This window comes from Manis javanica, chromosome 11 (assembly GCF_040802235.1).
Source record: "Manis javanica isolate MJ-LG chromosome 11, MJ_LKY, whole genome shotgun sequence".
Classification (NCBI taxonomy): Eukaryota; Metazoa; Chordata; class Mammalia; order Pholidota; family Manidae; genus Manis; species Manis javanica.
Window position 1 is genome coordinate 51,880,004 of NC_133166.1, and position 27,509 is coordinate 51,907,512.

Here is a 27,509-nt window from a genome sequence, read left to right on the forward strand (position 1 = left end):
GGGAGAAAGCAAGGCTGGGCTGGCCTGTTGGAGAGACTTATACTTCCTGTCCAAGCAGCCTGGTCTTGCTTTGATTTGCATATTAGGTTGCAAGGTAAGATTTTCTTTGCTGAAAATCTTCAGGTGCTATTTTTAAAAAGGGCAGAGGAGTTTAAAACATTTATCTAAAAGGCAAGGAAGTTGGATCCATCTCTCCAAGGAACTTCCTGCCTCTGAGTTAAGGTGTACATGTGGACAAACAGTGACTGTACTAGAAGTGATACAGCTCCAGATTCTCTAGCCATTAATACAAGCTCCCCGTGTTTTTGGAATATGTCTATGTCATGGACTTGGTTCCAGCCCAGAGGGACGTGTTGAAGTGGAGGAAATTTGATTTCCATGTTGGCCAGTGCTCTGAACATCTCCCTTTCTGGGCTGCCGAGGGCTCTTTGGCTCGTGGCAACCCAGAGTAGAATCTGATAAGCCCATTCACAGGCAACCTTGGGAGCCCAGGTATGTACCTTAAAGGGACAAGTAGCGGCTTCAAAGAAGGAAACCAAGGGATTTGCCAGTTAGGAGAAAATGGTGGCTGAGAAACCTTAGGGACAGGGAGCTCTTCCTAGAAGCCCGGGAACAAGGACCTGCTGCTTGTCCCGAACTCATCACCTAGACACCAGGCAGGAAAGACGGAGCTGTATGTCAGTGACCCAATTGCCCCTCGTCCGCAGTACAAGCTGAGGGGCCACAGCTTTGGATCCAGGCTGACTGGATCGCATCTCATCTCTTTATGAGCTCTGTGACCCTGATGTTCTCTGATCACCCTCCTAAACTGCAGTTTTCCTCACTTACACAAATGTAGTAAAAATGCTAGGTTATTCCAAAGATTAGCATTAATGTCTGGGAAGTTTGGACACACAGTAGGTACTTTTATATAATATTCTTCTGTTTCCACACTGCTTTGAAAAGACTTACTTTTAGTGGAGCATATTTCTCGTGGGGAGACATTTTGGTATTTAAGATCTAAAGTATGTTAGAGGGAAATGTGCTTTAGAGAAAAATAACAGGAGAAAGAGGGATCAGGAGCACTGGGGCGGAAGCAGAAGGTCTGAAGAGAAGCTGCATTTGTGGTCATAAGAATGAGAAAGACTTTTTCTCAAATTCCCTCTCCCTATTTCACCAAAGAGATTTTACTTCCAAATAAGTATAAATAGGAAAGGGCTGCCCTATGAAGACAGCTGGGGTGTTGCCATAATGAGGGACTTCGGGTCTTGAGTTTTAGTCCTGATTTGTCATTTGCAAAGACAAGTTTTGATCAAGTCTCTGCACTTCCCTTTATTTCCTTACCTGCCAATTGGAGATAATAATCTCTGTATCCTGTACACCAGCCGGAGAAGCCTTCTTGTCTCGGATTATCAGGGTGTGCCCATTGAAAGCTGCCATCTCAGGAGGCAGAACTATAGAAGACACAAAGGAAATAGCCCACTCCCTCCTCCTTCACACACCCACACACCCACACCCACATTCTTTTTCTCTCTTCTCTGAAATTGTCCTCTGAAATGAAAGCTATCTCAGGGCAAAAGGCGAGTACTTGCACAGAGTTGGTCCAGTAGGAGCTCTTCCAGCAGGAAGTACTGACTCACCTGCCCTGCAATGGGGCTGCCTCTGTGGATTTAAGCATTGTCCAGACTCTGAGAGACCACTGACTGGTCACAGGTTGCTGACAAGAGAATGCTCAGTCCTGAGCTATATATATTTATTGTACCATATAAATAATAAACACTAATAACTCACTTCATCCCTTACAATTGCCCCATCCATTTCCTGCCCTTTGGTGGACCTTTCATCGCATACTGGATTGTGTCACTGGCTTTTATTGCCGGCTGCTCATGCAGGGTGAGAAATCATTGTTGCCTCATAAATAGCTAGCATCATTTTTCCTCTCATTGAAGTTATTCCAGTTCAACCTAAATTTCCAGCCACCAGGAAGTGTTTAAATAAATCGTCATCCATCCATTTGATGAAATTACACAACCATTAAGAAACATGATTTTGAAAGCTATTCAACAATACAGGGGGAAAAGTGCACATCATAACGTAAGGGTGGGAAAGCAATGTGGAAAACCATACATCCAGCGTGATCCAATTTGCCCACACATTTCTATGTAGATTTACATGTGTGCATTAAAGAGATGGCAAGAAAACGCTTGAAATGTCACTTCTGAATGGGAAGACTGTGGCTGATTGTTAGTTTCTGCATTTAAAAAATTTTCTACAGTGCACTATTAAGATGTGGGAAAAGCGTTTTTTATTTTAAAAATTATTTTTAAATAACATTTTAATTAATTTACTTGTAAATATTATTTCTTTTTTCAAAATGTTTCAAGTTCAAATACAAATACAACAATACAAACACTAGCACTGATGTCTGCCTGATAGTTGCCAAATGGGGTGAGACCAGGGGCAGCTCCCGTGAAATCAGCGCCATGAGGCCAGCTTTTGCCTGGAGGCTCCTACACAGGCTTTTTGTTTTGATTTTCTTCTCTCTGTAAATGTGAAGGACTCTGTCTAAACACATACACAGCCCTACATATATAGACATATGAAGTGTATTTTCTGTACTCAGATTTACATGCACCTAAGAAATTACCCTAGGAAAGCCCCATCACTCACAGAAAACATTGCTGGGAGGAGGGGGCAATTTTATTCCGTTAATTTTTAACAAATCTCAAATGTTACCCACATCTCCTGAAGCCTGGAGAGAGGATAATCAAGTCAAGCCCCATTGACTAGGAGAATAGTGAACTGTGGAAAATGACATCTCAGCACTCCACAGGGCCACAGCTCCATTTAAATAACATGTTCATTATTCAGATGCTCAGCCTTCTTACAGGGGCTGTTGGTCTGCCCTGGGGTTCGCCCCAGCTTCTGGGGACTCTGCAGCCTTTAGGGCCACCCTCTCCTTTGTCCTTGTCATTTTGCAGCCCCAGGCACCCCTGTGGTGGGTCCTCATAGGAACACCAAGAGGGACATGCAAAGTTTACTGTTGTTTTCTTTTTCCAGATGCAGAAACCGAGGCTCTGAGGGAGGGTTGCAGCCTGCCAGTGTCACACAGCCAATCTGAGATAGCCATGCCGGGGTTCTCACTCCAAGACCGTTGCCACTGTTAATATCTGAAAATACCTCATACACCAAAATGTTCCTCCACTCATCCATTTCTAGAAGAGAAGGTTCTGATCAGAGCCTGTGTTAAGATGGCTGTTTTAAAACAGATGGCAAACAAAGACAATGATTAAAAAAAGAGAAAAAGTTCTGAAAAAATTTAAAAATAGATTATAAAAACAGACTGCAGATTTAGAATTTTAAGCAATTTACTAGGAGTAGCACCCAGTTTCTTGTACAGTCAATATTGAGCAAAGTTCACTGACAGAGTAAAAAAACAATGAAAATGAACAAAATGCTAATTTCTAGTGAGTGCCTTCTATGCACTATTCTGAGCACTTTACATGATTTACTCATTTCATCGTAACACTATGAAGTAGGCACTATTATCACCCCCATTTTATAGATGAAGAAACTAACAAAGTCACACACTTAGTCCTGAGAAGATGGAAAAAGCAGTTCTGAGTTATCTAAATGTAAAACAAGCATAAAGGAAAACAGCTGTGTTTAAAGTCCAGCTCAGCCACTTCCTAGCTGTGTGTTCTTAGGCAATATACTTAACCTCTCTGAGTTTCAGATCTCTCATTTACTATTCAGGTATTGTAAAATCTGGCTCAGATGCTTGCTGTAAGGGCTTAATGAGATAATTTAGGTAAAAATCTACCATCACACTGAGTATTTAGCAGATGCTCAATGAATTGTAGCTAGTTTTGGTCTCCTCTTCTTCTACCGTCCCACCTCACTTCTCTGATTCTTTGTTGATTCTTCCGGTGGCTCTGAAAAGGGAGGCAGGTCAATTATTTGTTCAACAAACATCTCAATGCCAAGCAGCAGTCTGAATGCTGGTGACAATGTGAGCCCAAGAGCAATACTGGGCTTCCTGGACACTCGTGACCTTGCACAGCAGCCACCAGTGGGAGGGCCACAGGGGCTGGGGCTTTTGGATGGGCCACGTCTACTTCACTCTCCACTTTATCTGTGTACCTTCTGCCAGCATTTGACTTTATGACCCTGGTCTAAGGTGACATCAACTAAGAATTTTCAAAGACTCCATGGACACAATTAGGTTACTCCTGGCTGGACCTGACTTCTGGAGGGGGTTTTAGTTTGCAATGCTCAAGCCCACCAAAGCTCATGTTCATCCTTTGCTAAGGATGCCTGCAAAAGGCCGAAGCCCCAAAGAACAAACCCAAGGCCGTCCCAAAAGGCTGATAACTGAAATAGTTGTCAGTAGCTATTTCATTAGTTCGTCCATAAGTCGTCTAACATTTACCTAATCATAGTAGATTCTCAGCACATGCAGGGTGCTGGGGATGAATATGGATGGATAAAATTTTGTCCCTGGCCTCAAGGAGCTCACAGTTGAGCAGAGATGCAAGCTAGTAAAGAAATCACTGCAGTGGAATGTAAAACCTGTGGGCCTGGGTACAGGGTACAGGTAAGGAGCTACAGGAGGCTGCTCCTGAAGAGACAGACAAGGTTTCGATGACACAGAGCTCTGCCGACCCCTCTAGGGAACACAGATTTCTCCTGAGGCAAAGGGGCACCACTGAGAGGTCTCAACAGGAAGTGATTCTCCCTATTCCAAATACATTTTATTTCCACAGCTAATGAATTAGTTTTCAAAAGTGCTAGAAGAGGAATTAGAAACCATCCAGTTAAAGGTTAGCAAACAGGATTCATCTGATGAGCCAACTCTGATCAGAAGGTAGCAGCTGTTTGAGTGGAGAAGGTTTCTAAGGCCAAGCAGAGGCTCAGTCAAGCCACAGCTCATTTCTATCTGCCATAGATAAATGGAAAGTGGTGGCTTCTTATTTGCCTCTCTAATAGTTCAACTATCATCCTTTTCAAATAAGGACATTTATTTGCACAAGATCACACAGCTAGTTGGTGTCCGCGTCACCCTAGATACCAGGTGTCCTAATCACAGCAGAGAACCCTCCTCAGCCCCACACGTACCACCCTCACTGCCCTCCTTTGTGCCTGCGAGCAGAAAGCCTTCTCCTGACAGCCAGAGTTCATGCCTCAGAGGGGGTCAGGACCATTTGCCAGAAAGTACTAAATTAACAGGGGCAGTGCTTGTGTTATATAATGCAAGGTAACAACCCACCCCCAAACTTAATGGTTTAAAATAGTTTATTCTTATAGCTCACAACTCTGTGAGCTGACTGGACTCAGCTGGGCAGTTCTTCTGCTAGGCTCACTTGGGTATGACTTAGGCAGTGACAACAGATGGCATGTGTGTCTGGAGTTGCATGGCTTCAGCTGGATGGGAATGTGAAAATGGCTTCTTCATTCACGTGTAGGGCATATTGGTGCCCTTTCACGCCACTTCCTTCTCCATGAGGGTCACCCTCTCCAGCAGGGCAGCTGGACTGCTTACCTGGTGGATGGCTCCCGAGAGCACACAAGCAGAAGCTCAATGCCTGGAACTGGCACAGTATCATTTCTGCCATATCTTACTGGTTAAAGTGAGTCATAGCTACAATCCAGATTCCTGGGAAGAGTCGGAGGGGACCTCACAAGGGTATGGACACCAGGTCCTCTGGTTATGGGGGCCAGTCTGGGAGACACACCACCACTGGAAAGAAAGCAACAGAAACCCAGCTCAGGTCTCAGTTGTTCTTACCACCTAGGCCAAGGCCCTTCAAGCTGCCAGCTTCTGTCCCCCAGCAGTGATCCAGAGGGGACCAGGGGACAAAGCTCTGGCCCTGGCAATGACTGCTCCCTTCTCCTGGCTTTGTCCTACTCCTCGGCTCCTCTGGGCAGTGCCTCCTCAGCCTTGTCTCCCTTGTGATGGAGTTTGAAGGATAGAAACTCTAACTGGCAGACAGTGATTGGCATTGGCTCCAACTCTTGATTATGCTAAAAATCATTGTGCCAATCCAAGGGAAACAGTGTGGGATTGTTTGTAATTAATGGCAAATTCTTTTTGCTGAGAGTGGCAGGTCCTTCCATCAACACAACCAGGAGAGGTGGGCTCTCTCCTGGCCCCCCTTCCTGGCTCCAGGAGGCAATAGGCCTCTAACATTTTCTTCCCTGAAATAAATATCCAAACTGACAACAGAAAAAAAAACTTGATAATGAATAGTGTTAAGAAGAGATGCAATTATAAATAATTATAAAATAATTTTTCAAACTCAACTCTCCTCATTTTCCAGGATAGTGAGACTTAAAAAACCAAAGTAAAAGCAAAACCAGAAAGAAGGAACTTCACGACATTGAGGAAACTAGTGTACTCTGTTCATAGTTATGAACCTAAGCCTGTTATGAACCTAAGCTATTTCTAGGATAACAAATACTTAAATACCCCATGCCCATCCTATGTTTGGAATATCTGCTTGTGTATTGTTCTCAGAAGTGGACTAGAAGTGAGTTTAATAAAGAAGAAAGTACTTGGATTCTAAGATCCTGAGAATCGCCTGTTTTTACAGAATATTTTTCAAACTTGAGCAGGCCAATGAGAGAAATGTACCGCCCTCTGTTGGAGAGAGTTAGCAAAATCAGCCAGGAGATAGGGAAAACGTTGAGGCTTCATCCTTCCAAAGAAAGCCCCCCTTTTGGGGTCTTTGAAGGAACACAGGTCTCCCATTTAGTTGTGGCCCAAAAAAAAACAGAAGTAAAAATGTTACAGACACCCACATAAATGAGACTTGCATCTCTCAATATATCCAGCTATGAGTTTTTGGTTTTAACAAAGAGAAAAATGTCAAAAGCCCTTAAATGTAGGTTTTGGAGAGACATATGTGTTCATAAATCTTTTAAAATGTATAACTGGAAGAGAACTAACTATTTTGTTCCTAAATTCACCCAACACAGAAATGGCTCATCCAGCCTTACTAAGATTCTGTGTCCTGTGATGATTGTATTCCCTCGCATAGTTTTGAAGAACCAGTCAAATGTCACTATCTCCTTCAGAAATATGGTCACTTATTACATTTAAATGATGCTCACCCCATGACTATTGTTTTTTTCTACCAGCCAGGTCACCTGTGAAACATAAAGAAAAGCAAACCTGGGCTTTGCGTCTCTCAGGGGATGTTGGCTCAAGGGGAGAGAAGAGGCTATTTTTGTTCACTCACAGGCAGCCAAGAGCTGCTCTGAGCAAAGAAAATTCAGCCTTGTTCTACTTTTTCTCCCTTTCGAAACCACAGCAATATTCTCTCAATACCTGTTATCACTTTGGTCTTGCTCTAAAATATTTCCAAAGGAATGGAATTAGAGAAAAGAGGGTATGAGGGGAAGGATTACAGAAGAGAAAATATTAGTGTGCGAAAGGTCTTGACATTTCATACAACAATTGAGAAACGAGCAAAACAAGTTATTAATCACTTTGGCTCAGTACATTCCTACTACTAGGAATCTATCCAGAGAAATAACTCATAGAAATGCCCAAAATTAGTTACAAGAAAGTCCAATAAAGTATTATTTGTGATGAGAGCAAATTAGAAACAAGCAAAATATCTTGAATGGAGAACTGGTGGGAAAATGTTATCCAATGGAATGGAATACAGTCATTAAAACAAGCATGTGGACAGCACATCATGAAACCAGAAGTTATTAAGTGAACAATGCAAGTTGCAAAAGTGCTGTTGTCCATTTTCTGTAAATAAAATTATTTTGTTAAAACTTGCTGCTTAAAAATAGACCTGGAAGAATATACAATAATCCATTAGCAATTGAAATCTCTGCAGATTGGGATTATAAAAGGTTTATGTATTAAATTTAATCAATCCATAATGTTGGACATTTTTACCATTGTCACATATTACTTTTGTTTCAGGGAATACGACAGATTTTTTAAAACTGGATAGGTATGTTTTTCTTTCAGCAGAAGTATTGTCAGAAGCTACCCATGCATATGTAGGAAGCACTGTCTATCAGCACTCCAATGCTGGAATTAATCGCTCAAGTAAATCACAAAAAGAAAAGTCAGATGAAATGCACAATGGAAACAGTGTTGGGCATATACCAAGTGTTCAATAAATGCTTCCTGAATGATGGAATAAATAAATGAATGAATGCAGGAATTGTTTTTGCAATGTGTCCTGTTTTATTTGCTACCTGCTTTTTTTTAAAATTATCTATAAGAAAATATGTTCCTTTTGAATGGTATCTCCAATAGATTTCTCTAATTGTAGAATTCATTTTCTCTCTTACACATCTTCAGAAACTAAAATGCTAGAGTGGGGTGGGGGCAGGGGACATAAAAAACAAGGTTTTAACATGAAGGAAAAGGGATTTTCACAAACCACCAAAGTGCTACTTCTCTTGGATGAAGTGCATCCTGGATTTTTTCCAGCTGAATTCTGCAACAAAAACCAAGGAAAATGAACATTAATCTTTTATGAACTAAGTCCCCGAACAAACAGGCTTTGAGCTCAACCCTAATTAGGTTGCATCTCAATACAGAAAATCCTTAACGAATAAGGACACATAACAACACGGTGAGCCCTCTGTTGGGACTAACTCAGAAATGAAGGGGAGGCCCAGGCCACACTCAACTGCTCCTGTGCATTAAGGGCTCCTGATTTTGCCTGGAAAATGCACGGTCATCTTGGATGGAAAGCAAATGAACTCTTCTCTAACTGAAATTCTTGGCCACCTGGCTACCTCCATGGCCATCTGGGGGGTCTGTAGATAAATGAGAAGAGAAAGGGCAAGAAGCAGGGCTCTTAGAGCGAACTGTCAGCAAGTTAAGAAGGTTTCTTTGTGCCCAGCAGAGCAGCCAGCACTGACTGTGCCCAGAAACAAATAACCTAGAGATGCACAGGTGCCTCATGTGGGAGGTAGGGTAGTGTTGTAGAGTTTGAGAGACCTGGGTTCAAATCTTAGCTGGGCTACTTTCTAGTCCTGTGACCTAGGACAAGTTACTTAGCCTCTCTGAGCCATCATTTCTCCATCTATAAAATGAGGTAGAGTCCATATGACTGGGAGGACTAAATGAAATGAACTGAGGAGCTATTTGTTAATTGCTAAGACAGGCTTTCTCTCTCCACTCACAGCTTCCCCTGCCTGATTCTGTCACAAGCCTCTGCATTCTCTCCTTCGCTCCTGTCAACAACTCTGTAAGATAAGATGAACAATCCCCATTTTGGAATCCAGGGACCTGAAACTCAGACAGATGATGTCATTTGTCCAAGGTGACAGAGCAAGGGAGAAGCAAGGCTAAGATTTCACCTTCAGTCTGTGTAATCCAAATCATGTGCTAACCACAGGACTGTGGGTTAACTGGGCTGATGTCAAAGACAGAAAGAGCTAATGATGTTTGGCATCTCAGAGTCAGGGAACACTGCATGTTCTAGGGTCACCAGAGAGAGGTCTCATGATACCTCTGACTGGGCTCCTTTGGTTAAGGAGGTGGGGAGCCCCTCCCCAGGGCAGCTGGGCTGCAGGAAAGGCACCCACGCTAGAGGGCTGCTCCAGGGCCTGTGGGTAACTTGTGACTCTGCTCCCAACCACATTACCTCATCCTGTCTGTACTGGTTCTGTCTTCATCCAGGGCATTCCCCAACCTACCCAATCCTCTTTCCCATGTTCACACATTTAGATGGTCTTTGATCCCCATGAAACAGTTATTCCACTATCCTCCCCAGTCTTCCTAAAGCTTCCACCCACCCCACCCTGGCAGCCCTTAGCTTCACTGCAATGGACATGGACGTCCTCATCAAATCTCTGGTGCCATGTATTTGGCTTATAATAAATCCCCTGCCCCAAACCCTGCTGTCCCACACTTGTCCAGCATCTCCCTGCTGCCCAAGAATGCCTTATCCTATTACCATAATTAACTGGTACTATGCTAGAAAGCTAAGCCAGAATCAGAACTCTCGGGTGAAGAAGATTTGCCAAGGGTTACAATGCATGAGAATTGGAGTGGATAGAACTTGGCTCTTGAAACCTTGCCCCTCCACACAGAACTGGATTCTAGAAATTCATTAACTCTAAACAGTGTAGTCACATTTCCAGAAAAAGCTGGTCTCTGGGAACCCATTTGGATTTTGCAATCCTGCTCTTTCAATTGCCAGTCCCAGAACAATTCCTCTTCTTCTTATTGTCAGAATTGGTTACATTACATAAAACTATGACTACTTATCATAATATACTGTCATATTTACATTAGCCAACATTTACTGTGCATCTACTACGTGCCCAACTCAGTGCTATATATTTTACACAACATCTCATCTAACCATCACCAACAACTCAGAGAAGAAGAGATGGTTATCTTCATCTCGTGGCTGTGAACAGTAAGCACAGAGCCCTAAGCATACTGGGTGCCCCTTACATGGCCTAAGCACTGTGGTAATGCTAGAGGGGAGAGGTGACATCCAGCTAGGAGAGTTAGAGTGAGAAGGTGGAACTGAACAGGTTGGAGGAAGACAGGAGAAAATGAGGGAGAAAGGCTTTCTAGGCAAAGGAACAGCATCTGAGATGACTCAGAGACAGAGAAGTCCGTGAAAGAGTGAGCACTGAGGTGAGAGGCATATCGGAAGGCTTCTGAAATTGAATTCTGTTGAATTGCTTCCTGTGCCATGGCAAATGGGTCTCAGATGACAATATTCAATCTATAAACTGTCACATGAAGGGGAAGGGAGGGGCAAGTGCCCCAGCTCTATGCTAGCCACTCCTCTAATTTTCCGAACAATCCAGTGAAGTAGCTTTCTACATTTTACAGACGAGGAAACAGTCCCAGAGCAGTGACTTGCCCAAGAAAGGACAAGGCTAGAAAGTGGTAGAATCTCTATTCAGACCCAGCTTTGTCTGGGTAGCCCTGGTCCATCCTCCATGCCAGGCTGAGGAAGAGGGCCCAGCCTCCTCCTTCTGGCCTCAGGAGCTCCTTTCTGGGCTGACACTGAGTCTAGCTCCAACCAGCCTTGGTTGGTGACACTTATCTCCTTCAAGAAGTGACTGCTTTCCACCCTCTTGGCATTTTCAGCATGAGATGCATCAATGCCAAGTTTCTGGATGCCCCTGGTAGTGAAGGAGAAGGCCGGCAAGGAACCACCCAGGTGGGGGCACAGCTGAAATCAGCAAAGAAGGCTGTGTGGTTGCAAGCGCAGCCCCAGATGGCGCCTTCAGTGAGATCACCCCATCCTCCCCACTGCCAGTTCGACATCTGCTCCTGACATATTGGCCTGCAAATATTTCAGATCCACACCCCCAAATCCAGATGTGCTTGTGTCATGAACTCTATACACTCTGCCAGAAGTTACTGAGGTCTGAGAAGGGAAATGAAGCACTCATCAGGCACACATGGACCAGTGACCTGAAATACTCTGTGCATGCCCAGGGTCTGGGGTGCTCATGTTTAGGGACCCTGAATACCAGCTTCCATCCACCTACTGATCCACCTTGCCCTCGTCAGAGGTCATCTGTAAAGGAATCGATGTTTGCTTTCGGTTTAGTGACAGTGAAAAATTTATGAACGTGGAAATCATTGCACAGTGTCCAGATGCTGCTTTGTTTTTATTTACTAGCAGATTGGTTGAACTTCAATCCAGTTTTCAAGTCCTGCATGTCCCATAGTGGAGAAACCAACGATCAAGTAAGGAACATAGCATTTCAGCCCTGGCTGCACATACAGGTCACCTGGGAGCTTTGAAAACATAAGTGATTCAGCCCCCGAGGAAAATCTGCACATGGGGCCCAAGCATCCATATTTCATCCAAAATTCTCCAGTTGATCCTAATCCACAGTTACTGTGGAGAACCTCTACTATGGAATATGCCCTCCTGACCTGCTATGAAGCCATCAGAAAACCAGGTGCAGGATGGGGTGGGTGTAGGACTTAAGAGCATAGGTTTTACCTCGCACAGATATAAGTAAACTCTCAACTCTTTCAATGACTAACGAGACTTTCCGGACAAGGCCTGTAACTTTATGAGCCTGTTTTCCTCATTTGTCAGTGGGCGTAATGATACTTGATTGGGCTGTACAAATGCTTAAATAAGAAAACATTAGTAAAGTGCTTTGCAGAGTGCCTGGCTTATCATTGGAATTCAGCAAAGTAACCATTTACGTTACAACACATACAGAGGAAGAGAGTGGGAGGGAGAGAGGCAGACTAGAATAATACATATTAAAATATTAACACTGGTGAGGGAAACTGCAGATGAATTTTCTTTTTCTTCATTTACTTTATAATGACTTTTTCCTTTCAATAAGGGTAGTACAAATTATTCTTTATGATGATAATGATAAAATATGAAGAAAAATCTTCGTATATATAAGCAATATGAAAAATATGACCAAAATCAGGGTACAAAACAATATTTGCATCATAAACACAACCATTTGCTAACAGCAAGAAAGCAACACAAACCTGGAAGGCTTCCAGAAAGCCCTTCCTTCCTTTCCTTCCCTCCTTTCATGTTCTTTGAATTATTTTGTAATGAGGTGTTCGTTTTTACGGTAGGAAAAGGTGTTTTGTTTAGTTCTGTGCCCTCCCGCGCCCCTTCGCAGGGCGCCCCGGGCCGCGAAGGCCAGCCTGCCTGTCCGCCCTGCGGGCCGGGCGGGAGCGGGGCCCGGGCGGCGCGCGGCCTGGGCCCCTTCCTAGCCTCCGGGTAGCTCGCCGAGCGACGCCCTGCCCTCGACAGCGCGGCCCTCGGACCCAAAGACGCGCGATCCTTCGCTGCGGCGAGCGAGAGGCGGCAGCCCCGAAGTGGGTGGACCCCGGCCCAGCTGTTCCCGGTACACACGCGGTGGGAGAAGGACTCCCTGGGCGGCGGCGCGCGGGGTCTTTGGAGGCAGCTGAGAAGCTCCGAGGAGCCTCTTCTTTTGTTCACCATCCCTCCTTCAGTCAATACACATTTATGGGGCTTCTGTACCAAGCACCACATAGCCAGTGGGGACACATAAATAAGACACAGTCCTTGCTCTTAAGGAGCTCATGGAGGGAAGGACATTCAACCTGCACGGGCAATACAGGGTGAGAAGTGCCTTGATGGGGAAACTCTGGGTGCTGAACACAAAAGGGGCACATATGGGCAGGGGGTGAGGGTTGGGGGCTAAGGAAGACCCTGATTCCTGCGACAGTTCTTATTGGGTAAGCAGGAATTACCAGAAGCTGGGGAGAGAGGATTCAGCAGAGGGACCCACAGAAATGCTGAGGAATACAAGACATCCTCTGGGAACTTGTGCAGGGTGGAGTGTTGGAGAGGAGAGAAGAAGGGGAATGGGCAGAGATGAGAATGCTCCCAGAACTTTCTCTCAGACTCCCAAATCTTAGCCATTCCTGGAACTCCCTTGTGGATTCTGCCACATTAATTTCCCACCTGTATTATTTTTTTTTAATTTTAAAAATGACTCACATTTCAAAAGCTTCACTTAAATGTACTGTCAAAGGAAACTTGCCCTTGTTACCATGAATAGAAATTCACTAACACTTGCTTGTCATAAATGGAAGTTATTTGTAAAGACAGATAAAGGTTCAAGTTGTTAAATTCTGCCCAGAATTTGGCGGGCTGAGCCTGACCCTTCATCCCTTTGTTCAGCAGGGAAGTTGGCATGTGTTAGAGGGTGACAGAGACAAATAGAGGCTTTCTTCTGGATAATCTGAGGATCCAAGGAAGGGAAAAACTTTCTCGCTCTATGATTCAAAGTACCTTAATGCCTGGACACTGGGTACCACCTATAAACATTCCTCCCACCACTGGGGGTGTGTGTCCTGCCTTCTGGAAAACACAGTCCTTCCATTGGAAGGAAGGACCCTCCACTGGTCAGTAGTTGAATTTCTGAAGACACAAGCAGGAAAACACGAGGAAGAGCAAAGAGAAGCCCTAATCTGTCACTACAAACTCACCCTGAACTTTCTGTGCACCTGAAGCAATATCTCAGGCACTAACTTATGAAAGCCATGAGCAGAAGAGCCCAGAAGCTGTCTCCATGCTTTCCTGGCCCGATGAGAGAAGCTAAAATCCCAGCAGCTCTCTACAAACAGGCACTCTGGCGATGCTCACCACTCCCTGAGTGGCCGTGCTAACTATTATTCCCAATGCCCCACAAAGTCAGCTTTTATCTTATCACAACTTGGTAAATATTATGATAAGTTGTGGTTTTTATTACCACAGAAGTATAAATGCTAACTTTCTCATTTACATGAGAGATGGCCAGAAAACCTCAGTGGTGAGAGCTTGAGAGCAACTGCATCCTCGTTGTTTGGAAGTTTGGCCAGATGTCAAGGGAGTTTATAGCCAAACCACTACTTTGGTGGTGTTTTGTCCCCCAAAGTAATCCAAAAATTAATGTACCAGAAGGAAATAAAATGTTTGTTTAGTACATTGGAAGAGCTGAGGCATTACCCTTAAAGGGAATATAGTGGAAATTCCTTTACTATGAGGAGAAACAGTACACTGGGGAGTATTTTAAATACTGTGTGTGTGTGTGTGTGTGTGTGTGTGTGTGTTTAGAAAGAGACTGATGATAGAGATAGATAAGGGATTGATAGATTGATGATGGATAGAAAGATAGATGGGTGATAGATATCCATACCAGAAATTAACCTGCTGGCATCAAAAGAATAAATTGCTCTAAAACTCCTTATAGCAGCCTTCTATTGTATAGTTACATAAAAACTCTGTGAGACAGAAAGTTCTCTATTTTTGCCTGGTCGACTATGATGCACTGCTGGACCGAGCCCAGTGAAGAATTGACTGGGTAGTTCTGGAAATGACCCAGGTGATAATCATTTCCAGAATCCGTGGGAACCCCCAGTACGTTGGACAGGATCTCTCTTGCACTGAAAGGCAACTTCTTGAACAATAAGACCCAAAGGCTGGTGAGATAAGTCACTTGAGCTTTCTTAAGCTTGCTTTTCTCACAGAGGATTTATGTATTATGTCCACAGTCTGTCAGACACATTTGCTATGTTGTGCTCAAAGACTTGCTTTGAATTTTCAAAAGTGTGACAAGCTACTTAAGTAGGACAACAGGTAAGCACCCGAAGTTGTATGCATGAGATGTTTATTCCTTTATGTTTTCTTGATAATGAAAGGTTAGAAACAACTAAAATCTAAGAGATTGATTAAATATTCTATTGTTTAAAAAGGTAGGTCTTCATGCATTAACACTGGAAGTGTTCACCAGTGAGAAAAGAAGTACTGCACAGAATGCTGTCCTCTTTCTCTCTCTCCTTCTAACTTAATATACAGAATATTTTCCCATTTATATTGAAATATGTATATATAGTTTCATTATATTCACATATGCTTAAACATTCTAGAAGAATGATATGAGCCAATCTTGAGGTAACGTTGGATCATGGAGGGATTTTTACTTTCTTTATATTGCTTCAATTGTTTTTACAATATACTATGCATTTTCTAAAAACTTTAAGATGGCTGAATTTTTTTAGAAAAAGGACAAAATGAAAAGGAATTTCTTATATACTATCTTCCATTTCCTCAGCTGAGGAATTCTGAAGAAGACTTAAAAAGACAAACCCAGCAAGATCCTATCAGACCAGAGACTTTCTATTTTAGTCTGAGCTCTAATTTTTGACCAAATGCTGCTTTAACATAAAACTTTGGCTCATCTCATGAGTCTACATGAGAAACTCAGGCTCAAAACACTTCTTAATTTGTGGTCACCATAGGCGACAGCAAAGAGACCACCAACCCAGTCTCTGGCTTGATGGGGTCCACCAAGAGCTAACTGAGCCAAGCAAGGCCAGGTTCACCTAAAAGCCCACTTCCTGGAGCATCTAGAAGCCTCTGGAATGTCCTGGGCATTTTAATAACAGCTGTCATTTATTAATCACCAGTTATGTCCCAAATACTGTGCTCACCTTATCTTCACAAAACCTTCAAAGGTAGAAATTACCATTCCCATTTTACAGAGGAAGAAACTGAGGCCCACAGTGCTTAAGTAACTTGCCTCAAGTCACAGGCTAACAAATGGCAAATCCTGTACCTCCGTCTCTATCTGCTTGCCTCCATTTTCTAATTTCTATGCTATTTGATGCAGGAAGTGAAATGCTATCTATTTAATGACTGTAGAAAGCTAACATCCCTCTGAAAGTCTTCATTGTACCCAAAGACTTACTTATTCACCTGCAATCTCTGGCCCATCAATAGATTTTCCCCATGGTTTGAACAAATTACTGTAGCAATCAAGATGCATGCATCCCATTGTTCTCTGACATTTAGATATTACAAGCGTTGGAGAGTTTTTAACCAAGGCAGCAAAATTTTTTCACAAATGAGTTCATTTCAGAGGGAAAAATCTGTTGGCAAAGAATAAACTGTAACTTGTCCAAGGCATGCCTATTATCTTTTGCTAAATTCATGTTTTCCCTTGTCAACCAACAGATGAACATAAAGACTTTTGTAACATTTATTTTGGTAATTCACTAGTGATATCATTATGATATAATATCTTCTTAGCAATGAATAATTTTCAGATCTGGGGATAAGATTTTTTTTTTCAATGACTAATTCTAAACTTTATCATGTGTATACCTTATTTCAGGTATGTCTATATATGTGTGTGTGTGTGTGTGTGAAATATATGTTTATTTAATATTTCTATTTCTAAATATTTGTTCCAAAAACATGACACAGGTTTATAATATACATTTAGCTTAATGAAATATAGGGACATATTCAAAATCATTTGATATATATTATTTTTAATGCCAATAAAATATTTTATTAATAAGTAGTAATTTAAACATTAATTTACATTAAACATTTAGGTTGTTTCCTGTTTTTTTTCCTATTAAGAGGACATTTGTAGAGAAATTATACAAAGCAAGATTAACCCTTTAATAGAAGTTCCTAGAAATCAAGTTTCTGAGGTAGTCTAGGCACATTGATAATGCTTTTGATACCTCTACTTAATATTTCTTGGTTTGGTAATAGATGTGTCCATTTCAATACTTAACATATATGAGACCTCTTAACCTGTACTTCAACCATATAAGATATCATATGCATAATATTAAATAATATTAAATGAAATGTATTAATAAAACAAACACCTCATTTTTTCTTAATTTATGTTTTTTTGGCTACTAGAGTGATTGAGTGATTACCAGATTAACAACTTGTAGTTCTATTAATTGTTTATTTCAATTTCCCATTTTAACGAATTCCAGAATAGGCTTCATGTAAATGAGTTGTACTATTGTTTCTCACCCTTCAACAGCAGGATTAGTTGTGTTCTTTTTTTAATTTAATTTTTTGTTCTTTAGTTGAAATATAGCTGACATATATTAGCTTCAATATACAACATAGTGCTTCAGCAACTATATACATTTATCAAATGCTCAGCCTTATGGATATAGTGACCATCTGTCACCATACAAAGATACTACATTATTAACTATATTTCCTATGCTGTACTTTTCAATCCTGTGGCTTATTTATTTTATTACTGGAAGTTTGTACCATTTAATCCCCTTCACTTAATTCACTTAATTCACCTACCCTTACCTCTCTTCCACCAGTTTGTTCTCTGCATTTGCGAGTCTATTTCTTTTTTGTTGTTGGTTTGTTCGTGTATTTTGTTTTTTGGATTCTACATATAGTGAAACCCTATGGTATTTGTCTCTCTTTGACTTATTTAACTTAGCATAATACCCTGTAGTTTCATCCATGTTATCATGAACAACAACATTCCATTCTTTTTTATGGCTGAATAATATTCCATTGTGTGTGTGTGTGTGTGTGTGTGTGTGTGTGTATATATATATATACACACCCTCTTATATATATATACACCCTCTTATATACCACATCCCTCTTATTCATTCATCCATTAGTGGGCACTTAGATTGTTCCATATCATAGCTATTGTAATAATACTGCAATAACGTAGGGGTGCATATATCCTCTCAAATTCCAGAAGTGTAATTACTGGGTTATATTTTAATTTTTGAGAAACCTCCATACCGTTTTCCACAATAGCTACACAGGTTTACATTGCCACCTATAGTGCATGAGAGTTCCCTTTTCTCTACATCCTTACCAACACTTGTTATTTCTGGTCTTTTTGATACTAGCCTATGTGACAAGTATAAGGCGATGACTCATTATGATTTTGATTTGCATTTCCCTGATGACTAGTGATGTTCAGCATCTGTTTAGGTATCTCTCGGCCATCTGTATGTCTTCTTTGGAAAAATATCAAATCATCTGCCCATTTTTTTTTTGAGAGGGCATCTCTCATATTTATTGATCATATGGTTGTTAACAACAATAAAATTTTGTATAGGGGACTCAATGCACAATCATAATTCTCAACAGTCTAATTTGAGAATTCTCAACAGTCTCCAATCTTCTGAAGCATAATGAACAAGTTCTTACATGATTAACAAGTTCTTACATAGTGAATAAGTTCTTACATGGTGAACAGTGCAAGGGCAGTCATCACAGAAACTTTCGGTTTTGATCACGCATCATGAACTATAAACAATCAGGTCAATTATGATTATTCGTTTGATTTTTATACTTGATTTATATGTGAATCCCACATTTCTCCATTATTATTATTATTATTATTATTATTATTATTATTATTTTTAATAAAATGCTGAAGTGGTAGGTAGATGCAAGATAAAGGTAGAAAACATAGTTTAGTGCTGTAAGAGGGCAAATATAGATGATCAGGTGTGTGCCTATAGACTAAGTATTAATCCAAGCTAGACAAGGGCAACAAAACATCCACGGATGCAAAAGATTTCTCTCAAAACAGGGGGGTGAGGTTCTAAGCCTCACCTCTGTTGATCCCCAATTTCTCACCTGATGGCCCCCCCCTGCAACTGTGCTTGTCTTAGGTTGTTCCTCTCTTGAGGAATCTTACCCGTCTCTGGCCAACCAGTCATCTTCTGGGGCCATACAGGGAAATGTAAAGTTGGCAAGTGAGAGAGAAGCAATATTGTTTGAAAAGGTTAGCTTTTTACTTTTTTGCAGATTTATGCCCTGTGGCTTCTATGCCCAGCATTTGTCTTGAGGTATCTTTACCACTTGGAAGAATTATGATACTCGGTAATTTCGATATGAGGCACTGGGGATAGGATTTTTAATGTTGGTTCTTACAGGATATTGGCTCGTGTGCTTTTTTTCTGGGTTAGAGTCTTAAATCATTTTAATATAAAGTAAAATCGAAGGATCATGAGGTAAGCACTTCGGTTATCTCTTGAATATCCATTACTCCTTTCCCCTCTGGGTGCAGTCTAGTGTCTGGGAGTTGATTCTAGCTCCAGATGGAGAATGAACAGTCCAAGCCAACTTCAGGGGACCCCTTTGCCCTGTGGTTTAGGAACTCACATCTAACCCAGTTCAGAACATGGCATTCCTCTGACCACAGGAATTGGTGGTGGTCTCATTTGGCCCAGTAATTTATGTGGGGAAGTTGATGGGGCTTTCTGGAATAAGTGTCCTTGCTCTTAAGAGAGAACCACAGGAAAGCCAGTCTCCCCATCTGTGGATGTCGTCCTGACTGAGATGCAAGGCTTGGAATGGCTGCTGCACCTCACTATGTGCTGAAGATGACACAGTCAGGCAGGAGAAGGCTGAGACAAGAGAATCTGAGAACAGCAAAGCTGGAACCATCAGTCTAAATCAATTTTGGAGACTTCCCCACTGCTGGATGTTGGCATGCAAGACAATATATTTTCTTCGGTGGAAGCCAGTTTGAGTTTGGCATCCTATTGTTAGATAACTCAGGCTGCCATAACAGAATACCATGAACTGGGTGGCTTCAACAATGGAAATGAACTTTTTTACAGTTCTGGACGCTGAGAAGTTCAAGATTAAGGTGTTGGCCAGGTTAGTTGCTGCTGAAGTCTCTCTTCTTGGCTTGCAGATGGCCACCCACTCACTGTGTCCTCACATGGCAGAGAGAGAAAGAGCAAGCCAGCTTTCTGGTGTTACTTTTTAAAAGGGCACTAATCTCATATAAGAGCCCCACCCTCATGTCCTCATTTAATATTAATTACCTCCCAAAGGCCCTGCCTCCAAATACCATCACCTTGGGGACTAGGGCTTCAACATACTAATTTTGAGGGTACAAAAACTTTCAGTCCACAACATACCCTAAACAATACCAGTTACAACCATTCCTTGGGCCTCATTCCTACTTATCATGATACTGTCACAGAAAACTTCAACAGGCACCTTCTCTTTAGAGATAAGACTATCATCAATATTTACTACTCCACAGACTCGGAAATTAAGACTCAAATCATAAAGAGCAGATAGACTTAAACTTACCAGAAATATGATCATATTTAGCTCTTAGCTTCCTTGTTTTCCCTCTAAGGATGTCTGACTCATGGTCTGAGTATGTCTAAAGAAGATTTCTAAACTGTTGGCAGTCCACTCAGAATCTATGCCCTGATCTCTAGCAATACAGCTGAGCCTGAACTGATGCCAGAAATCAGGCAACCTCCTTCCCTGGGACTCATGAAAAAGAATTCTAATCCAGAAAACTTGTTTCAGGGGGCAAATGTAAGACAGTTTTGCTTTGCAGATCTTGACAGAGTGATCAGCATGAAAGATATTCCCCTTTCTTTAACTTGCTAATGTACACGTACCTAAGTAGAATCTGTTTCCAGGTCTTCTGCAGCTCGGTGTAGCCGTGAATGCTCACCAATGGGGTATAAGGAGAAGTGATGTGGCAACTTTCAGACCACATCATCAAAAGCCTGCTGCTCAAATCTTAACAATGATGAAGTTATATAAGGGTTAATGTTTTTTACTTTTTGCATGCTTGAAATTTTTCAAAATTAAATTTTTTAAAGGAAATTCCTTATCTTCTTCTTTCCCCTTCCTGTCAGCTGGAATGGAGATGTGATGCAGAGCTAACTTTGATCATACAGCCCAGGGAGAGACCCTAGGGGTCAGTGAACAGTGAAGTAACCAGAAAGAAGGCACCTGGGTGCCTTGGACACCTTGATGGCATAGCCACCTCCCTGGACAACTGATTGGCTTGGAATTCTGCAGGACAGACAAACCATTTCCAAAGTATTTGAAAAGTTACTTAGGTCTCTATTAAAGCTGAAAAATATATATCCTAATTAATCATCAAATTTCTCCAAGCCTCACCAGTCTAGGTGCACAAATTGAATTTCATCATGAATAGTGTCCACAATTCTTGTCCTCACTTGCTACCACAGGACTGTGGCCAACTATCCCAGATTCCCCAGAAGCATCACACATATGTACAGATAAAAGAGGTCAGCTCCCCTGTCAGTAGCCACATGCTATCTGCTATTTCTTCCTGGTGCTCTGCTCCTGACATCTTCTACTGGGTACTGCTTCCTCCAGCCCAGCAGAGGCACAGTACAAAGCTATGCAGGGATCTGTTGCAAAATAAGAGAAAACCCCCTTCCCTCTTATGTGAGAAATTCTACTAGGGGGCCCATAGCGGCACCACTTAAGCCCCAAAGCATCTCAGACTGTTTACTTCTCGCCCTGCTCTTCTCCTTGGTTTTAAGGCCTGTATTCAACGGGGCACAGAAGACAAAACCAGCTGAGAGATACCTCTGTTCCCAAGAAGTCACTCGTTTATCTTGCAAAGAAGTCTCTGGCAGGGCCTGCCCGCCCCCCCCCCCCACCAGTTCACTAGGCAGACTCGGAACCCCCACTTCAAAAGCAGCAGAGAAACACTAAAAATAGACTGTTTTCATAGTAGAAGGAAGAATGGCCAGTAATCAAGGAGGGTTTGTAAGTTTGAAAAGGTTCTCTTGAATATGAATATCAGTCTCAGGTGATTTTCCAAGAAAAAGGGTTCACAAATTCTATAGTTCCTCTCCATCCAGGCCAACTAGCCCTTCACGGTACACTCTAGTACATTAAAGGCTCTGAGAAGCCCTACATAACACTGTTTTTTTTTTTGTTTAATCTAGTATTTTTTAGGCACATATGGCCAGAGAGCCTCTCTCAACCCCATCCCAGCCCCTTCAATACCTATTAACATTCTGGGAATGCCCTTGGGAACATGGCAGTTGTAAACTGGAGAGCCACCCCCTTTCTGTGCTGTGATTTAGGGAGTAAGAGAGGGGTGTGTGTGTGTGTGTGTGTGTGTGTGTGTGTGTGTGCACGCATGTTATGCTGTCACTATGGGTGTCGGTGGCTGCTTTCAGTAGCAGTATTAATGTGGCAGCTCTAAGTGGCATTTCCTCCAAGTGGAGAAGGATGGAGCAGGTCCCAAGAGTTGGAAAACATTGAAATATTTCCCCCACAGCATGCCAGGGTTCCACTCCCAAGGAAGTTGCCAGGGTAAGCATTGGCACGGAGAGCCCATCAGATAGAATTGCTCCCTTTTGGAACTGAGGAATTCACACCCACTTTGAGGCTGGCTTAGGCACATGCCTTTCCCAGCTGGTCCCTTTGAAGGAATCTCAGCTTCCGGAATGTCTGAGCTGCTTGAGAGATACAAGAATCTCAGTGACCCAGAGATGCTGTCCTTGAAACAATGCATATCTTTGTTAAAGGTAGTCCATTTTAAGAGAGAAAACTAAGCTCCTGGACCCCACAGCTCCCACTGAAGAGGCTTTTGAAGCCAGAAGCTGCAGGAGGAATTTCCACAATTCACGTGCTTGTATGTTGGCCACTAACTATGAACAACACTTAGCTAAACAATAGAAGCACAGAGGTTTTCTGGTCAGAAAGAATAATGCAAAGAGCAAGGCAAAGGCTGGCAAAAGCAAATGCTTTGTCCCCTGGGCACAATAGATCTGAGACATGTGATTGTAAAGAAAGTTTAATTAAATTTAATGGACAAACCTCTTGGTGCTAGGAGGCATTTTAATGTGATATTTCGGTTCTGGGTAGACAAAAATCAGTCTTCCTTGCCTCGCTGCTCTCTCCTTTAAATGAAACAAACTTCCTGATTAGTACCATAACTCTCAGGACTCCCATGTCCTGCTATCTACTGATAACTCCTACAGGACACCTGAGAGCGGCTGCTCTCTGCATCTGCAGGATGCCAGCCACATATGTCAGAAGGGAGCTCCCCATATGACGGACAACAGTGTCTTGACCATCTAGGGACTTCCAGGTTCTAGCCCCAGGCCTGGTGCACAGGATATTTGATGAATGAATGAAAGGAAGAAGTAAAGAGTGGGAGGGAGGAGGAGAGAGAGAAGAATGGAAAGAAAATAAACCCATTAAGAAGGACTATAGCCAGAGAAGGTCCCTCAGGCCTAGCCCAGTGAGAGAGAAGAAGGGAGAGAGTGTGTTTATTTAGAAGACAGCACCAGCAGATACTTAGCACTCCTATTTTAATCAGGTATGACTTCTTCCCATCCCCTCCCTATCCCTCTCACCACCCTCAATCCCTCAGGCTGCCCCTGTGACTTAGGAGAAACTGACCCCACACACAGGTGGGCCTAGTGGACAGAGGCTAATTCCATCCTCCTGGAAGTGATTACTTCCAGAATGTTCATACCATCCATTTTTGGGTCAGTGGAAGACAAGGAAAGTTTGCTAGGGGTTTCTGGGAGTTTTCCTGTCCTGGGAGAGCCCCCAGAAGTGATTCCCTTTCTTTTTTTAAGACTCAGAAATATTGCTCATATCCTGCTACTGGCCTGTGATGAAGCCAACACAAGGAGGAGAGTGAGTTCAAGAGAATAACAGGAGGCAGATGCCACTGGATGAAATATACCTTGAAGCCCATCTGACTCCTAGACTTCTAGTTAGAAGAATCAGTCAACAACCTTACCTTTCTGACCACCTTGAGTTGGATTTTCAGTTACCTGCAGCCAAAAGTATCCTAATTTATTTACCCTCAATGATGATCTTTGAACCACAGCCAAGGAGCAATCTGTTCTCCAGCACAGGCTGGTAGCTGGGTGTGGAGGAAGTGAAAGAGGCCAGAAATGACAAGGATATTAACAGTGATCAGCCACTCCCACCCTGAGCCCACCACTCCAACGCCCCCAGGCCCTGTTATAGATTTTCACTGCTACACTCCACCCTTTGTAGATTGGTACTCCAGCAAGAAACTTGAAAAAAATATCTTCTAAGAACTATACCTAGATCTGCTTCTGACTGTGTGACCTCAAGCAAGACACTTAACCTCTCTGAGCCCCAATGTGCCTCAGTTCATGTTAAATGTATTAAATGAAGATTTCTCTCTCATACATTCCTCACAGAATTTCTGGGAAGATCAAATGTGAGGTAATTCTGAAGGGCTGCAGATCTCAGTAGAGATGTTATTATTATCTTTATCTGATCTATTTTTCATTTCTTTTCATCACCCTAGTGTGTCCCCTGCACAACACTAATACCCAATAACTTAATTCTGGCTTTAACTTCATCATACAATACTGACTCGAATTCAGACTTTATGGGTATTATTTCTACCTGTCACTTCTAAAATGGATTTAGGATAGCTTATAATAGAAAGCCCAATATAATAAACAATAAAGTAAGAGTATGAAGATAAAAGTCAAGTAAGGAAGGTAGCGAACAACTGAACCAGAAAACTCAAATGAAGAGCTACTGTTATTGAGCCTGAAAATTTAGTTCTGAGCTTCCTGACAGCCAAAGCATAGGGGAACTTATTTTTAAAGCCAATATCATGCAATGCATTGTACCAGGCACTGTAAAAGTTATAAAAGTGAGTAAGACATAGCTCCTGCCCTCAGAGATTTTACAAGATAATAAGGGGGGAATATCCATCAATAATAATAATAGTATAAGGCATTATTTAGCAATATAAGTATTACAAATTACTATCTAGAGTAAACCACAGGAGCAGTGAGAGGAGAGAGATTGATTCCAGCTCTGGGAAAAGATTTGAAGGGAGAAAGGATATTTGAACTGGACTTTAGGTGGGGTTGGAATCTGATGACTAAAGATCAGTGCTAGGGCATTCTGGTCTGAGCAAGGTACCTCAGGGCAGCATATTTTTTAAAGGTTGAGTAATAAATTTGGTCTAGAGTGTACTAGGGTGTGTGTGTGTACATGTGCACACATGTCCATATGTGTACATACGTAGAATAGGAGATGAGGTTAGTGAGGAAGATTGGGGTCAGTTATAACAGTCCTTGAATTCCATGCTGAGGACTTTGAACTGTATTCTGTAGGAAATGAGGGAAAGTCACTGAAAGCTTTTTGATAGGAAAGTGATATGATCATAGTTGTTCTCCAAATAATACATTTTTGGTGGTATTTTTCTCCCAGGGATCAAAATCAAAAGTGTGGCTCTGCTGTGAGCTAATGTATTTCCATCAGAAACTTATCCTTCCCTTGTGCCATTCTGTGTTCACTTGACAATTTTTCATTACATTGATTCTAAGCCAGTTATTCCCAGAGAAAAGACAGAAATTCATCATCTTTCCCTTTATGATTTTCTCCTCTGTCATCAAACACATCAGCAGGCATGAATTTTATCATAATTCAATTCTGCCTTCCGCCCACCTTAATTACATGCGTTTCCACCTGATAATAATTCACTGGAGTATTCAAGAAGATCAGGAAGTTAAACTTCTGTTTGCCTTGCCAGCTCTTTTGGAAGAGTTCCTACCTTTATACACAGGACAGGAAGTCATCTCATGCTGCTTTGCCAGGAGCAAGAGAGCTGCTTTGTGGCCCTGAAAGTTCAGAATTTACCTATCTGATGGCAACAAGGAATGCAACATTAGAGAAGGCTTTATGGACCATTTATTGGGATCTAATGAAGGAAAGAAGCATTGAAGACTTATTTTTTTACAGCAATTGGCACCAAAGATGTGGTTTTCCCTTCCTCAAAACATTAGCCTTGACTCTAATCATAGCCAATAAGGAATAAGTGAGTTGAAATTCTTGATTGATCATTGAGGATCAGAATCCTAGGATAAAACTCAAGTGTGCCCACTTTTCCCACAAATTCTTAGCCCACCACTTCTTAAATGAATGCACAGATTGAATAGCAATAAAATGTAAAGGTAGGTAAGGTTCTCTAAAAAGCCTTCACTGATTCTTCCAAATTGAGTTAGATGCTCAACCTCTCCTCTGTGCTCTCACATAATGACTTCTGCATCTCCTTATCATATGACTCACATGCTATTATAAAATGTACTATTTGAGTACATAATGTACACCATGAATTATATATATATAATTTCCTTCAGGTAAATACTATTATTATCCACACTTTAATAATGAGGAAGATGAAGTGAGGCATGGTTAAGTGACATGGCTAGTAAGTACTAGAAGTAGAATTTGATCTCAGATGGTCTAACTCCAAGCTTTGCTCTTAATTTCTTTGATAGAATATCATTATGGTGTGTTTTTGTATCTGATACCCTTCCACTTCCTCCCTGGCCCTACTCCCAATAGGTGTGGGGGAGGAGTGAATTCCCTGGCCTGGGTTGTTTTACCACTGTCACATTCCTATTGCCCTGCACAGCACATAGCAGATGGCAGGTGCTCAGCCAATGAAAAGTAGCCACATGGGTGAACACAGGAGAAAGTCAAGTGGTAAACAGCTCTTCCTGCTGGACTCACTTGTTTGTATGAAATCTGTATTTTAATTCTAGTTGAAGGGACATCACATCTTCAAGGAGGAAGAAGAGGAGTCCCCAGTATGTATCTCTGCTAATTTGGAAATTCTACTATAGACATCTCTATATGTTAAGTGACCCAATTGTGGGAAGATTTTCAAGAGAAGACTGCAAAGAGAAGTTGAGAAAGAAACATTTCTCTAAGCTTTCCCCCAAAGAAATATATCTCCAGCTAGACAGGACATAGAGTTCTACTTTAATTTGTAACTAAAGGAGACCCATTTCTAAAATCATGGGTCCAAGTCTGCACAAACAAGGGTGACTCCCTTTCTCCTGCCACACTGCCCTGTACTTCTCTCCACCCAGCCCAGCAGGGGCATGGGCTTGGGATCTGGCCTGTGGCGGGACCCCCACTCACATGGGCAAATCCAGAGGAAATTCTGACCAGCATTTTCTTCCTGTTTTGCCTGGAGATTCTTTTCAAATTGTGCCCTAAACTGGTGCCAGGGACCAGACATAATTTAATACATATCTTGGGCTGAGGCTTTAAGAAGACATCTGAGCCCAGAGAGCAATTAGCTTTTTGGATCTGAAATAGAGGAAATACAACTGCAGGATGAATTGCCTTCCAAAGAATACCGTGGCTATTGTAACCGACAGTCATTAGCAGTCAAATGCAGTCAAACACAAGGCAGCTAGGCAGAGTCAGCCCCCAGCACCTTTTCCTTGGATATCCAGGTCTTTCCTCGCAGAGGCGCTCCTCAGTGGTACAGTTTTATTGTTTCTATGTTGGTAGCCGGAAACAGACCGTGGTAGTTTCAAAGATGAGAGCAGACTTCCTCTCAGGAAGAGAGGTACTTAGGTCTTCAGGATGAGGTCCCCTGATCATGGCAGGAGTGCACTGGGAGGGGGGACAAAGAGAGAACCTAAGTGCATG

The 27,509-nt window shown here is 42.1% G+C and overlaps 1 long non-coding RNA gene across 2 annotated transcripts in view; it reads right to left on the reverse strand.

Annotated features, from left to right (window-relative positions):
* Positions 1 to 3,254: 3,254 nt before the first annotated feature.
* LOC140844420 (uncharacterized) overlaps positions 3,255 to 27,509 on the reverse strand; it is an 84,397-nt gene continuing 60,142 nt past the window's right edge. For both annotated transcript variants that reach the window (XR_012122671.1, XR_012122670.1), the window contains one exon: positions 3,255 to 8,447. This is a non-coding gene — a long non-coding RNA (uncharacterized lncRNA). The remainder of the gene's footprint in view (positions 8,448 to 27,509) is intronic.